Source organism: Ambystoma mexicanum, chromosome 7p, assembly GCF_040938575.1.
Source record: "Ambystoma mexicanum isolate Mex_15411 chromosome 7p, UKY_AmexF1_1, whole genome shotgun sequence".
NCBI classification, from domain to species: Eukaryota; Metazoa; Chordata; class Amphibia; order Caudata; family Ambystomatidae; genus Ambystoma; species Ambystoma mexicanum.
Genome location: NC_090939.1, coordinates 269,617,491 through 269,630,990, shown reverse-complemented (window position 1 = coordinate 269,630,990; position 13,500 = coordinate 269,617,491). Strand labels below are relative to the sequence as shown.

At 48.3% G+C, this 13,500-nt stretch overlaps 1 protein-coding gene across 1 annotated transcript in view; it reads left to right on the top strand.

Annotated features, from left to right (window-relative positions):
- URB1 (URB1 ribosome biogenesis homolog) overlaps positions 1–13,500 on the top strand; it is a 2,274,827-nt gene that overhangs the window by 1,292,378 nt on the left and 968,949 nt on the right. The window lies entirely within an intron of this gene.

Sequence of the window (13,500 nt, the reverse complement as noted above, 5' to 3'; positions counted from 1 at the left end):
TGCGTTGTGACCCAAATGTAATCTATCCTGGAGAAGGAAGAGTGGATGTGAGAGTGAAAATTATACCCATTTATTTGCCCCTTGTCTTCCCACCAGATGTCATGTATTGTCAGCATTGCAATAATTTCCTTAAGTGCTTTTGACAGTGCTTGTAGATGCTGAGCGGCTCAGGTGCTCATATCCTCCTGGGGGACCCATTGCCATATTGAAGTGCCTGTCGAAAATGTGTCTCCTTTTAGTAAAACCCTCCAGATGTGACAGCATCCACCGTAGGAAACAATCTTGTCCCACATTATGGGCATATGCCGTGGCCAATATATATACATGGGACTCTTTGACTACATTAAGAAAGATAAATCTTCCCTCTGGGTCTGCCTGAGAGTCCTGGGTTTGTACTTTCAGTGTATCACTGATTGCTATGAGTACCCCTGCTGTCTTGTTCCTAGCGGTAGCCTGATATATCTGGGAATAACATCTCATTTTGAGTTTCCCCCTATCCCTCTTCCTCACATGGGTTTCCTGATATATTACAATGTCTGTTTTTTCTGCCCTTAAAAACGCATCCAATTTCTTTTTTTTTACCGGGGTGTTCATACCTTGCACAAAATGTCATGACAGAAATGGTCATCGTTAGATGCATTCCTTCCTCCTTTGCCCTTTTTTCGCTGACAGTTCCCTCCCTACTCCACTCCCCTCCCCGCTATCTAATGTAAACTCCACATCTACCCCAACCCCATTAACAATTCCACCCTTGCCTTCCCCGTCGCCAGCGATCCCCTTCCCCCTCCTTTGGGAGAGCCAGAGTTCCTATGTGCGCCCAGACATATAGTCTACTACCACTGGCCCGCGAACATGCCCAGAGACTTTGCAGTGTAAACTATCTTCCACCTTGGATTCCCGATGGATCACTGTTCGAGTTGTGGCCAAGAGTGCTGCATGTACATTTGAACGTGATGGGTCTTGGGATTGTCCCCAAGGGTGTTGTCATACCTTTGTTGTCCTTTCTTACAGGTAGTCTTCTCAAATATTGCATACGTTTATTTTACTGATCTTCCTGCTTGGGAAAGCTTATTTCCTCTCTGTAGTTATGCTCTGTCTTGGCACTGTTTTCCATTCCCACGGTTTCCTAAGTGCTCTCGCCACCATTCTAGTCTGTTCGCGATTATCACCATCTTCCTCCTATAGTTGTACAATCTGTGGTCCCTCGTCACAGGTCGTAATCCTATGCTGGCTATCGTCCAGGTGAAAAGAAGGCCAAAGGGAAAGGTCCATTTATATCAAATGTTTTTCTGAGCTAGGAATCTCACCAACAGACCAGACCCATCGCCCTTCGTTTTTGTAATGTAATGTGTGTTTTTGTAATGTGCGTTGAGCCAGGTCCTGGAAGAATTGTATCTCCGCTCTATTCATCCTAGCCTTATGTGCGTGCCTCTTTCAATACCTGTTCCTTTTGAGCATAGGAGGTAACTACAGTCAACACGTCTCTGTCTTGCTCCTGGACCAGTCCTTCGTGGGCCCACTCTGTGTATGCGGTCTAGATGAATAACCCTCTTCTTATCCCTACCCAGTAGGTCGGAAAATGGATTCTGCCATGTATTTGATCCGTATGTTAGATCTCCTGGACTTGTTTTCTAGATTCTCTCATTGGTGTTCTAGATTGTGGGAAAGCTGGGCAATATGTTCCAATTTTTCATTCTTTTTTGCATCTTCCACCATCTCTTGCAGGGCCCTTTCAGTAGTGTTATTCCGTTCTTCTAATTTCGCAACACATCCACTTTTATTTCTACTGCTTCATTTCTGCTTTTAGCTATGCAAACTGAGATTGAAATGTCGACATGAACTGATCTTGAAATTCTTTGAACCATTGCTGGAAATCCTCCTTCTGCACCGCCATAGTGGATTCTTCTAATTTGCCCTGTTGTGGCCCGTCCTGGTCCCCTGTTTCTTTGCTGGGCTGCGGTTGCACCTCTGGGCCCAAAGTTTTGTGATGCTGTTCTCCTGGCATTTTTGGAGGATTTCTACCCTGTCCCTGGGGAACCTGAAAATCATGATCACTGCTATACTTCGATTTTCACTCCACGTTTTTGACCTCTTGTTTCACTTGTGCCGTGCCATGTCCGTGCCCAGTCTCTCTGGTTAAAAAAGAAATGTCAGTGACAGACCCACACAACATCTGCGTGTGGTGTCTCGGTACCGATCACAACACCAAGAGTTGTGGTTTGTGTGGCAAGATGAACCAGAAATCCCTCAGGGAAAGGGCAGCAAAGCTTGCAGTAGGCTGTCCTTCCTCTAAATCCCCAGCACGGTTGACCGTTCAGTCGTCGGAGGCCGAGATGGAGGGGCCATTGTAACAGGCGGGAGAAACGCCCTATATTAGTACTTGTGGTTGGCAAATACAATGTAACAAAAAGGTGTCCTATTAGACAAATGTATTGTGCACAGGATGTGCATTCAATTAGTCAGACTTCACAGTGAATGTCTATTAATTTTCAACTCTGCAACAAAAAAAGCATAATCACTTCAGCTTTTATAGAAACAAATGTTGAGGGTGTTTATTATTTGCCTACCTTTACCATTATCTTTATTCAATGATCACTGCTATACTTCGATTTTCACTCCACTTTTTGGCGCTCTTGTTTCATGCAAGTCGAGCAATGTCCGCGGCCAGAGTCTCTGATTTAGTGATGGACCCACACAACATCTGCGTGTGGTGTCTCGGTACAGGTCACGAGACCAACAGTTGTAGTTCATGTGGCAAGATGAACCAAAAATCCCTCAGGGAATGGGCAGGGAAGGTCACGGTCGGCTGACCTCCCTCTAAATCCATGGCACGGTCGACCGTACGGTCGTCGGAGGCAGAGATGGAAGGGCCTACTACAGAAAAGGAAGAAGCATCGGGAAAAAACCCAGAAAAGATCCCATTCCCATAGCCATTCATCCTCTTCCTCCTCCCAAAAGAAGAAACAACACCACCGACACTGGCGCAAATCCGATTCTGCAAGTGATCGTGGTAAGTCAAAGGCAGAGTCGACGTCCAGGGCTGAGTAGGAGGAATCTAAGACTATGATGCTGGATATGTTTTGCAAGGCAGCTACAGGCAGGTCCGCAGTGCAGCATGCCCCGGTGTCTCCAACAGCGCCCAGTGACCACGTCCCCAGAGCGAACACCATCACAACAACATTGGTGCCGGCGCAGACATCTTGTCTCAGTGCCGAGCAAGGTCGGGGCGCTTCTGGTGACAATACTTCTCAGCACACCTCTGGTGCCTGTTCCTTCCGACGCGCCTTCGGCTCCGAAAGCCTTGTCAGCGCTGATTACAAAGCCATGACATCTTCAGCCGCCATCGAGCGGTCTTTCACGCCTAAGTCTAAGACCGGGTTTTTCTGTTCCATGACTGATATTTTCGGCGCTAATGATGACGACGATCAAGGTGGCTTCAGCCCAACGTACTCGGGGGCTGGAGGATCTGACTTTTTTAATCGGCCACGCAGAAGTGGTGGTGCTGGCTGAAGGTATTCACGACGCCAGTGGTCTCCACATGTCCCCAGACATTGAAATGCAGCAAGCCCATCCGTATAGCCACACTAATGCTAAATGTAGGGCTTTAGTGGACAGGCTGGTGGATACCCTTGGGTGGAGTGTTTCAGCCATGCCAAAGGATCTCACTGACATCCTTGATGAGGCACCTGCTACTGAGAGGGCTATGCCCTTCAGTGCAGCTATCGCTGATCCTATTGCCACCCTGTGGCAGAGGCCTTGTACCACAACCCCAGTCAACTCTGACTTCTCCCAAAAATATAGGCTGGCAAGGGGAGAAGCTTTGTATCTCTCTTCCCACCTGACACCGGAGGTGCAGGCTGCCACAGTTTCTACCAGGCCAGCCACATCTACGTCCATGCTTCTTACTGATAGGGAAAGGAAATGGGTGGACGCCTTGGCAGCATGGCCTTGAATGCAGTCAATCTCTCTTGCGGATTCGCCAAATGTTCTTTTGGTTTGTTGATGGCCATTGGGCAGGCTGCCCAGCATATCCTCGAAGGGGAGCTACATGAAGGTTTCCAGCAGTTGTTAGACGGTAAATAGGTGGCCCATCAGTTTTGAAGACAGGCCTGGACGTCGTAGACAGTGTTGGTAGGTCTATGGTGTCGGCCATGGTGCTCAGGATTCAGGCTTACCTGCATACCTCCGGATTCTCACAGAATGTCCAAAACAAGCTCCTTGACATTGCTTTTGATGGTGAGAATCTTTTTGGCTCCAAGGCCGACAGCTGTCTGGAGAAATTCAAAGAGTCCAAGCTATCCGAAGTGTCACTGGACCTAGCTGTGCAACAGCTGGCCAAGCCTGCCTTTTAGTTTTTCATCAAGTTGTAAAGGCTATTGGCGCTATGTCCCCTATGGCAGGGAAGGCTCAGCTCCGGCAAGCCAGGCAGGCACAGAGGCATTTCTCACGCTCTGGGAGGATCAGGGGGACCTCTAGAGGCCAGCAGACAGCGGCAGCAGCAGGGGCAGCTCCAACCTCAAAGCCGCTTTGATCTCTCCCCCCCACGATTAACTGGTTGGAGGGAGGATAGCCAGGCACTGGCCCCAATGGTGGGGGATTTCCTCCGACACCTCTGCGCTTGAACTCCTGCAGTGGGATTACTGTCTGCCGTTCTTAAAAAGGCTCCCGGAGAGACCACCACCAACTGCTCAACAACCAGAACAAGAGGTCCAGGAAGAACTGCCAGCCCTGCTTTTGAAGGGTGCCATGCAAGAGGTACCTCCTGAGCAGAGAGCATAGGGTTGCTATTCTCAGTATTTCCTGGTACACAAGAAGAGGTGGGGACTCCGTCCCATAGTGGACCTCACAGCCTTGAACAAGTTCCTGAGGAAAGGCCAGTTCAAGATGGTGACGTTTAAAGAAATTCTCCACGCTCTCGAGTTGCAAGATTGGCTGGTGTCGATAGATCTGCAGGACACATATTTTCATGTGCCGATCCATCAGATGCACAGGAAGTTCCTGAGATTTCCCATGGGGGGCAAGCCCTACCAATTCAAGGTGCTCTCCTTTGGGTTGACGTCCGCTCCGAGGGTCTTCACCAAGCTCATGGTGGTAGTTGCGGCCCATCTCAACAGATGTGGCGTCCATGTGTTCCCATATCCAGATGGTTAACCGAGCAGATTTTGTCCCATCTCGAGGACACCTGCTCAGTAGTCCACAGTCTAGGCTGAACTTGCAGAAGTCCCACACGACAACAGCACAGAGGCTCCAGTACTACACACTCTGGTGGGGAAGGCTTTTCCTCCCGAGGAGAGAGTATGCAGCATCGGACAGATGGTCCAGCTTTTCCAGAACAACGCCACTTTACCTGCACGTTCCTTCTTCCGCCTCTTAGGTCTCATTGCCGCTGGCAATTTTCTGGTGCCAGAGGCCAGGCTGCGGATGCGATCTTTGCATTGGCTCCTGCGGGGATCAATGGTCCCAGTACTTCAGCACTTTGAGGAACATTCTCAGGGATTCCAGGTCGGTGGTCGAAGACCTCTCTTAGTGGGACAGCAGCATCAACAACAGCCCTTCTGACCTCTGTGAAAGTGCAGACAGTTTTTTTCAAAGGAATTCCCAGCGAACGGTGCGGTAGGGGATGTGTTTCTAGTGGACTGGACCTTCACCCTCCACTCTGCCTTCCCTCTGATTCCCGTCATTCTGCGGGTTCTCGGGTGGTTGAGGAGGTTTCGAGCAACCCTAATCTTGATCAGCCCGGATTGGTCGAGGGAACATAGTACTCAGAGCTTCAGGACTTAGCCATCTGCCCACCTCTCCGGTTGCCTTTTTGGCCGGTTCTCCTATCTCAGTCAGAAGGTCGGGTGCTCCATCCGAACCTGGAATCCCTCAATTTACATGCGTGGCTCTTGAAAGGATGAGGTATGATGACTGGGACCTCTCTGCTGAGGTACTCGTGATGCTGCTGACTGCACGCAGACCATCAACAAGAGAAGTGTATGCTTGCAGATGGATAAGATTAGAGGCGTGGTGCAGGGAACGCGGGATTGACACTATCTCTTGCCCCCCCCCCCATTCCATTGATGGAATTCCTTCTGTCACTAGCCTTGTCAGGCTTTCAGGTCACCACACGCAAATTATACTTGGTGGCTTTGTCTGTGTTCAAAAGGTCTCTGGATCATGGGTCTTTCTTCACGATCCCTGTTATGGCCCAATTCCTGAAGGGCCTTGTGAATAAGTTTCCACCTACTCCCTTTGTCGTTCCAGAGTGGGACCTTAATTTGGTCCTCACGTTTCTTATGGCGGCTCTGTTTGAGTCTCTACATGTTTGTTCTTTGTAGTTGTTCTCCTTGAAAAGCACTTTCCTAGTGGCCATCGCATCGGCCAGACAGGTCAGCAAGCTACAGACTTTGTCTTGGAAGCCACCTTTCCTTTGTTTCTTTAGGCAGAAAGCTTCCCTAAAGGTGCAACCCGGATTTCTGCCCAAAGTTGTGTCGGAATTTCACTTGTCTCAGGCCATTGACCTTTCTGTTTTTTACCCACCTCCGCACCCCTAAGTAATGTTTTCACAGGTTAGACCATAAGAGGGCATTGAGTTTTTATGTGACCTGCACAGCGGGATTCACGAAGGTAGAACAGTTGTTTGTGGCCTTCTCTGTAGCTAGAAAAGGCTTAGCATTTTCAAAACAAAACATCATGCGGTGGATCACGCTGGGTATCTCCAAATGTTATCACAACTTGAGGTTGCCATCATACAAATGTCTAATAAATAAAGAATGACTTCCGGGCATCAGAGCCCATTCCACCAGAGGGGTATCTACCTCAATGGCGCTGCTAAAAGGAGTACCAGTAATGGACATTTGCTGGGCGGCAACCTGGTCCTCGCTACACACCTTCGCTAACCACTACAGCCTGGACATCGCCCGCGGGGCCGACGCTCCATTGGGAAGTGCGGTTTTGCAGAATCTTCTGCAGTGAATACTTTCATTCCGCCTACATTACGAATACTGCTTTGGGAGTCTATCTGAATCTAATCTTCTCCTGCAGATTCCTCATCAGATACATATCCCTTCTAGCATCAGCTGCTCGGAAAACTCTTCGACAGGGGGCATAGTGCACCTCGACTCGGCCGTCAATTCATCTTGCCTCAATGACTCAGCCATTGGCTCAAGTCGGTGGTCATACATATACTGTTACTATGCCCCTGTACCAAAAACCTCCCTCCATGTCCCCCCGAGCACAGCCACTGCAAAGAAAAACTAACGATACGGCTAAGTAACCGTAAGTGAATAGAAAATGAAAAATCCAAACAAGGATGATGAAAATGTGTATTTTTTTTTTGTGGTAAGTTTAAACCGAAGAAGGAATGTGGCACTGAACCAGCATGAGGCCAACAGCCCCTGAAAACATAGTTCACCTCCTTATTCCTCATAGAAAGGCAGCCACAGACCCTTTCATAGAGGGGATTGATGAGAGGGGTGATGAGGAATCTGTGGGAGAAGATTAGATTTAGATAGACTCCCAAAGCAGTATTCGTAATGAATTCATAGAAATAACATTACGGTACATCGTTTTTCCTTCTCTGTGTGTGCCTTGAAAGCCATGCGATGCAGAAGTAGCGCCTTTAGGTTATACAGGCGCTGGTGGCAAGCATATTTGGATTATAAAGTGATTGGGGGTTGTGCGAACCCCGAAAAGACCATGCCGGTGCAGGAAACGAGACGTGTGGAGCCCTGTAAAAGGGCGACCGCGACATATAAAGATGTGGAGCCCACGCTCTAAAAGATGGCCGTGGAGCAACGCAGTGCCAGACTCTGAACTGCTGATCTGTTTAGGGTGGGGCAGACGCTGGTTGATGTTAGAGCCGCAGCACCGCAGCGGCTGCATAGTGTGGGTGAGTGAAACCGGTCTGGAAGAGGATCCTGGCACAGCTTTCTCCCACGTGGTGCTTGGAGCCCAGACCTAGCAGTGCCATAGGAGCATTGCTTTTTACGGGTAGAGGCATGCAGCCTGTCCTGGAGGATTGATTGTGCTGTCAGCGAGCACAACTGTGATCAGTGGGGCCCTGGCAGTAATAGAGATGCAGTAATGCCTGGGAGTAGGATAGGCCTTCAACATAAATTATCCAAGATGGATAGATTCACCCACAATGCCCACTCACTTTCTTCACTGATGCTGCTCAACACAACGCAGGTTGTGACACGAGGGGATCCGACAGGAGGGCCAGGAAGCAACGGTCCTCTATGCAATTGGCGGTCCTGCAGGCATCACTGAGATGAGACCTGCGTCACCTTGCGGACAAGGTAACGATCAGGGGAAGAGCATTGCAAAAGTCTCGAGTGTGACTGATAAGTTGAAGACATATGAAGGAACTACAGGAACACACCAGGGTCCTGGAACACAAGGTGGAAGATGAAGAGGGATGGGCGAGACGCAACAATGTCCATACTGTGGGCCTTCCGGAAGGTGAGGAAGGCATGGATGCCACAGACTGTGGAGAATCTCCTGTTGCAATCGGTGGTCCCAGGTAGACGGTCTTAAGAATTTGTGGTGGAAAGGGCTCATCGGGCGTTGATGAGAAGTGCCTTCCAGGCCCCCCGCCACCCTCCGCGTGCTATTATTGCAAATATGCTGAACTTTAAGGACAAACAGCTTGGATACTCCGACATACTGGTATTCGACAAAGTTAAACCTGTGTGCTACATGCTCCTGTTCCCCACGAAGCTGAAGGTGCTGTACAAGGGAAAGTCGTTATTTTTTGAGGGACCGGAGGAGACTGTGATCGGGAAGCAACAGCAGGGACTGGACACTCTCACGCAGGACAGTGCTGGGTAGAACGCCGCGGAGGAAACCCAGAAGAGGGGTAGGAGACAAAAGCTGTTCGATATGAAGCAGAGAGCCGAGACCGGACCAATGAAGAGGAGATAAAGCGAGGTGGTTGTGCATGATGGATTACAGAATCTTGAAACTTTTTTGGTGAACGGTCCTGATGCTTATTGTTCATAGGGGTGATGCCGGGAGGAGAGGTGCTGTGACTGCTCCCAGAATTGACCTGTGTCTAGAAAGTGTATTGTCACCTGCGGCATAGTTATCTGTTGACCAGCACCCACTGGGGTATTGCTGTCTTTATGTTTGCAGCATTCCTTATGTCCCTTGGGGAGTTTTGGACTTCGGGTGAGAGCTACGCCAACTGTTTACTGCACACACGCTTGTGAGATAGTGTCTCTAGTTATTCTGGACACACTTAACTGCAGCTGTCATGCTGGGGGCTTGAAGAATCCAGGGTCCCCTCGGGTGCTGTATGCTATCACGAAAACTGTTGTGCGCATAGGGCTATACTGTTTTGTTTATGGGTTAGTGTTTGGGTACACGGGGATATTGGGGGGGGGTGGAGAGGATTGCAGACTGTGGCTATTCATTAATTTATGTTACGGGGGAATATTGATTGGGATTCTTCCCCGAATACCCACTGATGTTAGATCAAGGTGTACGGCAGGGGTGAGAGGGAGACTGAAATTATTCCTTCACTGTGACTGGGAAGATTAGTTTTATGTCTTAGAATGTACATGGCTTGAATGCTTCTACTAAAAGATGTAGAGTCAGGGACTACGTGAGGAGGTCTGGGATTGGCATTGCATTGCTACAGGAGACACATCTTCCCCGTGATGAACTCTATACACTAATACACTACAGGAGAAAATAGGGCGACAGGGATTTGGATCCTCTTACTCTGCTTATGCAAGGGGGGGTTGCCGATTTGGATAGCAAGCTCTGTCCTGTTCTCCATTAAAATTGTATACCACGACACGTGGGATGGATAGGTGACTGTGAAGGGCTCATTGGAGGGTAGGGAGGTATGTTTAGTAAATTCATAAACCCCTAATGTGGATACTGCAGATTTCTGTCTTTTTATGATGGGTAAAGGGGGGCAAATAAGGAAGAGACATTTGGTTGTGGGGGAGTGACTCCAATTGTACCCTGGATCCAGATTTAGATAGATCACCGGCTTCAAAGGTTAGATCCAAGGCACCCTGGGCCTTGGAGGCAAGACTGAGGGCATTTGGCCTGATTGATATATGGAGAGCAAATCACCTGACTGAAAGGAGGCACTCCTTTTTTTCGATGGTGTGTACACAAGGATTGACCATTTTTTCATGTTTGCTGAGAATGTACACATGTGTGGCGATATCATGTATGTGGGAAGGATGTTGTTGTACCATTCACCTATATTGATGTTTAGTTCAGATGCAGAGTGCTGGCAGCAATACCCTTGTGGAGATTTAGAGCGGAAGGGCTACGGAATGGTGCTTAGAGGGATATATGCTGGATGAGGAAATAAATAAATATTTTTAGATCAACATAGGTACGGCTGGAAACTGGATGGAATGGGAAGTGTTCAAAGTAGTGAGACGAGGTGTGTGCCTGTCAACGACTTGTGACATTGCAGAGGTCAATTGAGGAAATGGACGAGTCCATATGCCGGATTCAGAATGGGGACGGTGATCTGACGGGGAAGGAAGTGTACTCGCTGCGTTATGGATGAAATGTATAGAGGAAGGGGAGGCTTTCGGGAGACATGACTACGACACATGTGAGTAACCTTCATAGAGAAGGTGATAAATGGCTTTTGGTGGGGCTCCTTCGCATTGAACATCTGTGGACACTGGTTGCATCAGTGTGTAACAAAGAGGGGATAGACGTGTATACTGAGCAGGAAATCATTGAGGCGTTTGCTGCTTATTACAGAACCGTATATGGGGATGTTGAGGGGGCTGGTTGAAGTAGAATAGAGGAGAGTCTAAGCCTGATTGATCTATCACATCTGAGCCCAACACAGATTGAGGAGCTCGATGAACCCATTACATTGATGGAAACGGAGGACCTACTGCGACTTCTTCACACTGTAAGTCCGCAGGACCGGTTGGTCTTCCAGGTGAGTATTTTAAGATGTTTGGGACACTACTGTAAAATAGGCTGCTAGAGGTTTATCTACATACCGATGAAACTGGTGTGCTTTAAGCAGGGTAAGGACCCTAGAGATATGGGATTGTATACTCCTTTGTCCATGTTGAACACAGATGGAAAGGGCCGTAATGTTTCGATAGCGCAAATATTAAAAAGTGTGGTGATGAGCCTTGTCTCATAATTTGTGGCGGTTACACCATGTTATTGCACACACACAGGGCTGGCGTCTCTTGGGTGCGGTTGTGTCCTTGGATGCTGAAAAAGCGTTCGATTCAGTGAGATGGGCTCCCAGCTGTTGTACGATGGATCAGACTGCTTTACACCTCAGTCTCGGCCAGTGTGCGGACCTGTGAAGTGTTTTCAAATAGCAGAAAAGTGGGGAAGAGGATGAGACAGGGATATGTCCCCTCTTTGATTCTATTCGCACTGGCCTTGCGTACTGAGGCAGGATATGGCAGAAGCAGGAATAAAGATGGATGAGGTGGTGTCTTTGTACGCCGACGATATGCTCCTATGTGTGCAAAACCCAGAATTGAATGTTCCTTTGGTGCTGGAGATGTTTGACAATGTTGGTGTCCTGTCTGGGATTAGGATAAATAAAAGCAAGTCTTGCATTTCCCACTCGGCTTTATGGTGTCCCTCCCTGCATCAGAGCTGCCTCTGCTACCGCTAGCATGGAAACTGGATACATTCACGCACCTTGTGTCTTGGCCGATACCAATATGAACATTCCAGCATTGAGGCTTGTTCCGTCTCTTGACTGGGGCCAGTATCAGCACTCAAATAATGATTCTCATTCAATCCTTTCAATGTCAATATTTTATTTTGACTGGGACCAGTATGAGCATTCCAATAATGATTCTCCGTCCCCCTCCCGAGTGTCATGTTTTCCCGGTTACCTGCAGTTGTTAGGGATAACGTCACCAGGTTTAGTATTCGGGTGAGATCTCTGTTTTTGTCAGGTTGGCCTCTTGTGATCCTTCTGTTGCTTGTTCTTTGTGCCGCTGCATAAACTGGCTTTTCGGTACTTCATCTACCAATAGGTTCCATGTTAGTTCTAGTGGAGTGATATCAGGGTTGTTCAAGGACCCCTGGTCCACCACGAGGCTGTTGTGGTTTCATCACCACTCTGTCATCTCTCTCTCTCTCTCTCTGGGTTGGGACGCTGTTTATCCGACTTGGTTTATCTCTCATCTTGGGTTTCCCGACCCTGCGCATCTAATTTTGCAGTTTGTCTTCTCACCGCCAAAGGACGCTGCACGTCCAGCCTTTCCTCCATGAAAGCTGGCGAATCGATTTGTAACTCGCAGGATTCCTCTCTTTGATTCCAGTCTCCTTCCCTCTCCTATATTACGAAACTGTGGGACTTCCCTAGCACAGTTCTTGATTCCTTTCTCTCTGTTTGTTTTGTCTTCTCTACTCCTCCACAGGTCATCCTCCTTGTCCCAGTAAAAGGTAATTTAAAGGATTAATCACAGTTTACTGCTGACAATAGCACATTCTGGTATTTTCTGTACATATGTATTTACTGGATGGGTTTGAAGAGGTACTGTTGGAAGGTTCTCTATGGTGTTCCTCACATGTCCCACTTACCTCAACCCCTAGGGAGGGTGTTGCTGAGCAGGCTCCCCTACCTAGCCCCACAAGGGAGGGGGGGGTCCCCCTTGGGTACAAGGGACGGATTCCCATGATTTGTCACATACCTTTCCCCTTAATTCGGTGACCTCCCCTTCTCCATTGATCGGAAACCAACAAAGAAAGTCCACATGTCCTTGTTCTTGTCCCTTTAGATGTTCCACTGTGAAGCAAAATGGTTGCAAATCCAAGAAACAGCTCATGATTCTGGCATTGGTACCTTTCCTTGGGCTCATCCATGTCAAGGGAGATTGATCTGTAACTAGCCTGAATTTTCGGCAGTCAAATAGTATTTTAAATGGGTGACAGCCGATTTGATCGCCAAAGCTTTCAATTCAACAGTTGCATAGTTTTGTTCCCTTGGGAAAAGTCTCCCATTAGTATACAATACTGGGTGTTCTGTGCCATCAGGTTCTTGGGAGAGTATGGCCCCCAGTCGTGTTTTGGAAGCATTTGTTTGTAAAAGAAATTCTCGATTCTCCCCTCGCTTCCCAGCACTTCCCCTACTTCCACTCCCCCCTGCAATTCCTTGTCTCTGCACTTGCACAGTAAGAATGTCACAAGACCTTTTACAACAGTTACTGTTATTTTTCCTAGGCCCCCCAGGCACCTTTTGTCTTATGACACCTGGAAACACTTGTGTATAGGCGCCAAACGAATGTCCAATAAATAAATAAATCTGTTACCTTCAAGACAGGGTTGTTGCATAATATACTCTTCAGTCCATCAAAACTTGCTTAGTCTTCCTTAGTCCATTGTAGCTTCTGAGGTTGTGCATTTTGTAGCTGACGCTTGGGGTTAGCAGCTATACTATAATGATTGTGTATGAATCTACGTTATTAGCCGGTTAGCCCTAGGAAAGGACAGACTTCCCTCTTGGTCTTGGGTGCTGGAGTTCCTTGGACTGCTTTGACCTTCTCG